This window comes from Octopus bimaculoides, chromosome 15, assembly GCF_001194135.2.
Source record: "Octopus bimaculoides isolate UCB-OBI-ISO-001 chromosome 15, ASM119413v2, whole genome shotgun sequence".
Classification (NCBI taxonomy): domain Eukaryota; kingdom Metazoa; phylum Mollusca; class Cephalopoda; order Octopoda; family Octopodidae; genus Octopus; species Octopus bimaculoides.
Window position 1 is genome coordinate 35942079 of NC_068995.1, and position 8062 is coordinate 35950140.

General features: G+C 36.9%; 1 protein-coding gene across 1 annotated transcript in view; it reads right to left on the reverse strand.

Annotated features, from left to right (window-relative positions):
• LOC106883807 (uncharacterized) overlaps window positions 1–3147 on the reverse strand; it is a 158537-nt gene extending 155390 nt beyond the window's left edge. Inside the window, exon 1 of the mRNA XM_014934944.2 lies at window positions 2758–3147. The gene's annotated coding sequence lies outside the window, so the exon portion shown is untranslated. The remainder of the gene's footprint in view (window positions 1–2757) is intronic.
• Window positions 3148–8062: the final 4915 nt, after the last annotated feature.

Genomic DNA, 8062 nt, shown 5'->3' on the forward strand with positions numbered 1-8062 from the left:
TGATCATCATCATTTAATATATGCTTTCCATGCTGGCATGGGTAGGATAGTTTGACAGAAGCTGGCTAGGCAGAAGACTCACCAAGCTTCAGTGTCCGTTTTGAGATTTGTGTGTGTGTGTGTGCGTGCAGACATGTAGTAGGCGTAGGTGTGACTGTGTGGTAAGAAACTTGTTTCCCAATTATATGGTCCCTCTCTCTCTCTCGGAGAGGCACAAGCACCTACACACACATATACACATGCAGCAGTAACTTCTGCCTACCAAAGTTAATCACAAAGTTTTGGTCAGTACCGCCTGACTGGCCTTCGTGCCGGTGGCACGTAAAAGCACCCACTACACTCTTGGAGTGGTTGGAGTTAGGAAGGGCATCCAGCCGTAGAAATTTCGCCAGATCAGATTGGAGCCTGGTGAAGCCTTCTGACTCACCAGCCCTCAGTCAAACCGTCCAACCCATGCCAGCATGGAAAGGGGACGTTAAACGATGATGATGATGGTCCCAAGTTCAGTCGCACAGTGAGATACCTTGGGCAAGCGCCTTCTACAGACCAAAGTCATGTGAGTGGATTTAGTAGATGGAAACTGAAAGAAGGCCGTCGAATGTGTATCTTTGTGTTTGTGTTTGCCCCACCACCACCACCATCATCGCTTAACAACCGATGTCGGTGTATTTAAGTCCTGTAACTAAGGGGTTCGGCAAAAGTGACTGATAGAATAAAAACCAGGCTTAAAAAAAAAAAAGCATGAGTCAATTCATTTGACTAAAACTCTTCAAGGCGGTGCTCCAGCATGACCGCAGTGTAATGACTGAAACAAGATGTTATAATACACACACACACACACAAACGCACAACTTGGGGCATACCTCCACGTGCGTGCCCCGCCCCCTTACTTCGTTGCGTCATAACTTCCAGAATAAACCTTTCTACAAATACACTTCAGATGGAGTAGATTCTGATTATATCGGAATTTGTAATGAAAAGACTTTTTCGAGGAGTTTCAGAAAATTCACACGAGCCGACTTTGTTTACTCATAACTTGCAGAAAAATGAGTAATTTCCTATAAATACCTTTCAGAGCGTGTAGATTAAAATGATATAGGAATTTAATACAGAATAACATTGGTGAGCTCGTACACATGCATACTGACACACGTCAAATCTATACACAAAATAAAACTTGAAATTTCGAAAGAAATTGTGATGTGTAGCAGTATGTATGTCTAATAGACCTCCAACTTTCTTTTTGATACTAAATTCCTTCATAATCGTAATCGACACATTCTAAAGTGTATTCGTAGAAAAGTTCATGAAAAAATAACCATTTTTCTGAAATTTATGAGGAAACGAAAACTGACTCCTGTGAAATTTCCGAAACTCTTCTCCTCGACGACAGAAAAAAAATTTTCACAACAAACTCCCATATAATCGAATCTGAAGCGTATTTGTAGAAAAGTCGGGGCAGCATACATGTATAGGTACATCCAACTTGGTTACTTTTTCCTTTTTTTAAAGAACGGTACAGTATCTATGATACTTTAGAGGACCTCGGGGTCAAGTGAGGCGAAGTGGGTATGTTATCTTTGATTGGAGAAATGACCCAGATGCAGTTAAAGCACCCATAGACCAGGTGGTTATTTCGTAAACCATGCAGTAGATTAAATGTATCCCTTCCAGAAAATGAACTGTACCTCCGATGGGCTACCTTACAGTTTCCAGTTATTCAAGTTCACTCATAATTTTAATTCACAATAAAATAAGTATTTTGTGGGAACTGTCACAACATCGAAATACTACCAGAAAATCGGAATGAGGTGGGGGTAATAGATGACGAAAACAATTTAGAAATGGAACGACAAGTGACAAGAAATGTAGTTGTTTGTAAACAAAAAAATGTATGTTTTAGTTCTGCAGATGTCTGTACTTCAAACCAAAGACCGCCAATAAATTAATCCTAGTATCATTTTTGTCTATGAATGACACTATATACATTCATCCAGTTACTTGGTAAAATTAGAGTTAGTTGCTGGTACATTACATCATGTTAAAGATTGTTTACACTTTTTCCGGGACACCAGTTAATGGGTTCATGAAATTTTGAGTATCTACTAACAATATACAAATGTTCAAATAAATTTTGGTAAATACTGAAAACAATTCACGAACGTATTTACTTGGTTGGCAACAGTTTGATTTGCTGTCGTTGCGTTTTGATTTTTGGGTCCATACCTCTCTCTCTCTCAAATATATATATATCTGTGTGTGTGTAGATAGATAGATATAAAATCACACACAAATGCACGCGTTCTGGGCTGCCAAATAGTATATTCTTAATAATACTGTCACCTTAATTTGCAGACAATCTCTCTCACGGCTGTCATTTGACATATTTGTCTAGTTAATGCTTTGCTAATGTGGATTATTAATTTACTCTCAAAATATTAAGTGAATCTCACTAAAACAATGAGAATGTCACACTGAATGCTTTGCGGTGAGGTACATGGTACCAAACCGGCCTCTACTGCCTGTTATTTGCATTTATTGTCAGTACATTGATAATTAAATTATGAAAAGCTTGGCTAGTAACACCCAAGGGTATCGACAGTTCAGAAAGTTAGAATAATTAAAAGGAAATAACAGCGATAAATTTACTTGTTTCACTTTCAAGAGTCCCTGAAACGAAAAGGTGCCGATAATACCATAGTATTATATGCAGTTATATTTGGTAGAAATAAGTTGAAATGAAAATGAAAAACTTACTTCAAAAGTCCAGAACAGTAGTATTCAATAAAAGTTCTCAAATCCAAATGCAACGTTATTCTGGAGATGTTATCATCATCTCTAAAACGATCCTTATTTTAATAACATCGCATAGTATCAATTAAGCGACGTAAGCAAAGTAGGCGAAAGTAAAGAACACGTATACCCAGTGGTTAGGGTTTTTTGTTATGCCGAAAACGGATGGTGTACGTATTCTTTACCTCTGCCCGCAAAGTATTTACGATGACATTAAGCAAAGTACACGATTGCAATAAACAACCATCACATAAGAACGGGTTTGACGTCGACCAAGCAGGAAGCAACATTAACTACAGTAAACATCCACCCACGTGCATTCAACCTACTTCCAAAGCCAGCTTCTGGACAGTAGCAGTACTTTCGTATCAACTGCTGAGTTTACAAGTTTTTCTTAATTTGTTTCGTGGCAGAATTGCTAGACCAATGAACTAAATGCTATACGATATTTGTTTTGGATACTTATTATTCGGGTTCAAATTTCATCGAGGTTAACTCTACCTTATTTTATTAGGACAGTCGGGTAAAATAAATAACAGACAAAATATGAATCGAATGTCTCAAACACCAATGACAATATCGGCAAAATTCCAAAAAATAAAAAAAGTTGAGGTGTTATGTGGTTGCCTAAACCAGAATCCCGTCACAATATCAAGCCTTGTGCCTATAAAATAAATCGTTATTCTGTTGGAGAATTTTTATTTAAACTGTATTCAACTATTTATCAATTTCTTTCAAATTTCATCGACTTTTTCACACAAATAGTAATTTTCGTTTTCTGCACTGAAGATGAGAAATTAATTTTTTCGGATATCAATCGGATTGATATCCGTGTGTGTGTGTGTGTGTGTGTGTGTGTGTGTGTTGATAGATAGAGAGAGAGAGAGAGAGAGAGAGAGAGAGAGAGAGAGAGAGAGAGAGAGAGAGAGAGAGAGAGAGAGAGAGAGAAAGAAAGAAAGAGAGAAAGAAAGAGAGAGAGAGAAAGAAAGAGAGAGAGGGAAAGAAAGAGAGAGACATGTATTTATAGAGCTATGCCCGTACACTCTGAGGTAGAAGAGCACAGACTTTATATACATACATACATATATATACATGTTCAGCTTTATACCTGTAATTATTGGGATCCTTGGATATGTAACACACTGCCTAAATACCAATCTTGAGAAATTAGGCTTCTCAAAACCAGGAGAAAGTTAATTCAAAGACTACAGATCCAATCCCAGTGGTAGCTCGTGTATAGACTGTGGAACTGCAGCACCCCCTATTATCACTCAATATTATCGATAACTTTCAATATAATGAGTCCTTTTTTCTTTAATTCTTTCTATATATATTTGTACATTATATAATCCTTAAGCTTAATGTCAGTAGCCATCCCCCAGTTTATGAAAAAAATACAAAAATCCTTCTATAGAACTGTGCGCTTCACAGTTCTAGTAATATGGTGTTTTTGGCTCATATGTTCGAGGGAGGAAGAGCACTACGTGAACGACATTATTACTATTTATTGGTAAAATAAGTATTTTTATAGAAATTCATTTGTTATATATTGTTAGCTGATATTCTAATAAACGATATGTTAGTAGTATAAAGTTTAATTTTAGTTTAAATAAAAGCTTCGATAAGTATAATATCGTTAAATATTTTTCTTTTATTTATTAGTAATATAAGTACTTTTACTTCTTGATATAATGAGTATTTTTATATAAATTCATGTTATTTATTGTTGGTTGATATACATACATTCATTTTATTATTATTATTGTTGCATTTTGACCCGAAGATTAGCTATATTTTTGAATAGAATTGATTTTCAATCGATTTATTTTAATCGATTTGATTTGATTTTATTTTCTATTTGAAAATTTGGTTATGAAACACGTGTAGTCATTTTATTATTTCAATTGATTATCACTTTGTATTTTATTATAGTTCTTTTTAGTGTATTTACTTATTAAATTTTTCTATATATGACTGGATTTTCATGGATGAGTTCATGAACTTTGATTCTTTTGTCTAAATTATATATATATATATATAAAGACCTCCTTCAGTCATGAATGACCATGAGATTGCACTTAGAAAGTTCCCCTCCGAGACACAAATCCAGGTAAGGCTGTTTATGGAAGACCAGCAGTCACCCATGCATACCAACCTTCCCTCTCCACACCACCAATGTCATCCAAGGGAAAGGCAAAGGTTGATATGGCTTGGCACCAGTGACATTGCAACTCATTTCTACAGCTGAGTGAACTGGAGCAATGTGAAATAAAGTCTCTTGTTCAAGAATAAAACACACAGCCCAGTCCGGGAATCAAACTCATTATCACAAGATTGTGAGCCCTACACTCTAACCACTGAGCCATACACACACACACAACATCATCATCATCATTATTATGTAACATCCATTTTCCATGCTGGCATGAGCCAATGACAAAGAGAACTCTGCCAAGCTCTAGTGCCTGCTTTGACATAGTTTCTACAGATGAATGCCCTTCTGAACACTGGGTGCGTTTTACAAGTTAGAAGCACATAAGAACTGTCAATAGTATGAGTGCATCCAAACATGCATACACACACACACACATACACACACACACACACACACACACACATACAGTTGCCTGAAAATTGTAGGCCCATTGCTTGCCTAGACATTATGTACAAACCGTACACAAGCTGTCTCAACCAATTCCTCCAGGATCAGTTTGAGTCCAACAGCACAGTGACTGATGAGCATGCTGGTGGAAAGAAGGGAGTGTAGGAAGGTGCCAAACAACTTCTGATAAACGAAGCTGTACAGTCAAAGGGGGAAAAAAAACATCGTAGGAGCCTTACAACGGTATGGGTTGATTATAGGAAGGCGTTTGACTCTATTCCCTACTCATGGCTGATGATGAGTTTCTATTTGACATAGAGATGCTCACAAAGAATTGGGCCACAATCCTCACACTTAAAACAGTGAGTGGAATGATTGTCTCCAATGCTATAAATATTTCAAAGGTAATATTCCAGAGAGATAGTCTCTATACTTCTGTTCATTTTGGAAATAAACCCATTATCATTCCTGCTGCAAAAAACAAATGGCTACATGCTAGGGTCAGCAACTGCAAGAGATGTCAATGTAACCCATAATTTCTTTGTGGATGACCTCAAGATTTATGCTAAAAATGTTAACAATACCAAAAAAAAAAAAAGCAACTGAAATTAATAATAACATTTTCAGCTGACATTGGAATGGAATTTGGCCAGAAGAAAAGTTCTTATTTGATTGTTGAATGAGGAAAATTAGTCCCTCACACAAATCTTGTGCATCAATGGTCTCACTATTTTTACAAGTACTTAGGCATTGATGAAAATATACCATATTAGGGTACTGTGAATAAAGATAGAGTGTCCCAGGAAAGTTACCCCAGACTTAGAAAAATATGGCAGCCTGAACTCTTCTCTTACAACAAAACAACATCCCACAATGCATTTGCAGTACCAGTGCTGATTCCAACATTTGGAATATTTGACTTGCCTGCAGAAGAAACCCACTCCATAGACATTAACATCCACAAGATCCTAATATCAACTGGAAAATAGTGATAGTGATTCTAACAACAACAAAAATAGTGATATCGACAGGCTCTACCTAAGAAGAAATAAAGGAGGCAGGGACTTGAGATCAGTGCAGACAGCCTTTGAATGTCACATAGTCTCTCTCAGACAGCATGTGCCAAACAACAGCAGCAAAAATAAATACATTAGCTTAGTGCTGAAAAGTGAAGCAAACAATATCCTATATGTTGGAAGTGAACTCCTCGGGAAGTACTCTCTTCCTGATGACCTCTTATACAACCCCAAATCAGCCGGACTAGAATACCTCAAAGAAGACCTGGAGGTGAAATGCTCAGCATACCAAAAAAAGATGTTATATGGGTATGTTTCTTGAAGACTTGAAGAAGATAGCAATATTGACATGAAGCAAAGCCTCTCTTAGACTCCTGACCACTACATAACATCACACAGGAGATTGCTACTAAATACCTAATCAGCAAAAAAACAGTGAAGCATTTGGTGTTCTAAGGGGCAACCATAAATGTAGATTATGTCATATATCTGTGGAAGACATTACATATGATTAGCAGCTGCCCGAAAATATCATCAAGGTACTACCTCCCTATGTGACATGACATTGTCACAAAAACAATATACAATGCCATTCAGAGAAAAGACTGTCCTGGAATAAATATAGAGAACCCCCTTAGTTATTGAATACATACACAAATATCAGCACAAGGAATACTGGTGAAACATTCCCATCAAAATATCTGTCAAGTGAAAGCATAACAGGATGGATATTGTTGTTTGGGACAGACAAGAGAAAGTATGTATTATCACAGTGGTCAACTGTCCTTCTGATGTAAATATCTCTTTGAAAATCAAAGAGAAAGAGAGAAAGTGTGTGTGAGACAGAGAAAGAGAGAGAGAGGGAGAGAGTGATAGCATAATTTTTTTTATTTAGTTTTTTTGCATCTTTTTTAGTGAGTGAGAGTGTGAGTGATTGACTGAGAGAGAGGTGTTGTCATGTATGTTTAAAATGGGTAGGATCAGTCACACATGCACACAAAAACACATACATACACCCATTAACTGCCACGTACATACATAAATACATATGCATACATGTTTCTCAGGTGAATGAGCATTTTTAAATTTTAAAATGGTGTCTCACATACACAACGACACATACTCTCCCCCTCGCTCTCACACACATACAGAGCAAGAACCTTCTCTCTCTCTCTCTGACCACACCTCTCTCTCTCTCACTGACAACACCTCTCTCGCACTCTCTTTCAGTCAAACACACACTCACTAAAAAAAGATGCAAGAAAATGTAAATAAATAAAATTTACGCTATTTCTCTCTCTCTCTCTCACACACAGTGATACACTCTTTCTCTCTTTCCGACAACACCTCTCCCTCTCCCTCTCTCTCTCTCTCTCTCTCAGTCAATCACTCACACACTCATTCCAAAAAGATGTGAGGAAAAACAAAAAAAAAATGTATGCTATTCTCTCTCTCTCACACACACACACACACAAACAGAACAACACACATCTCGGCAAGACTTTCTTTTGTACCCAACCAAAACACCCCTTTTTTAAAAAAAAGTTTTATTTGTTTTTTCTACACAAAAACCGTTTTCGGCTATGGAGAATACGAATCAGCAAAAAAATTAGCAAAAATCAGCATTTTGAAATTACCTCCCCGCCCCACA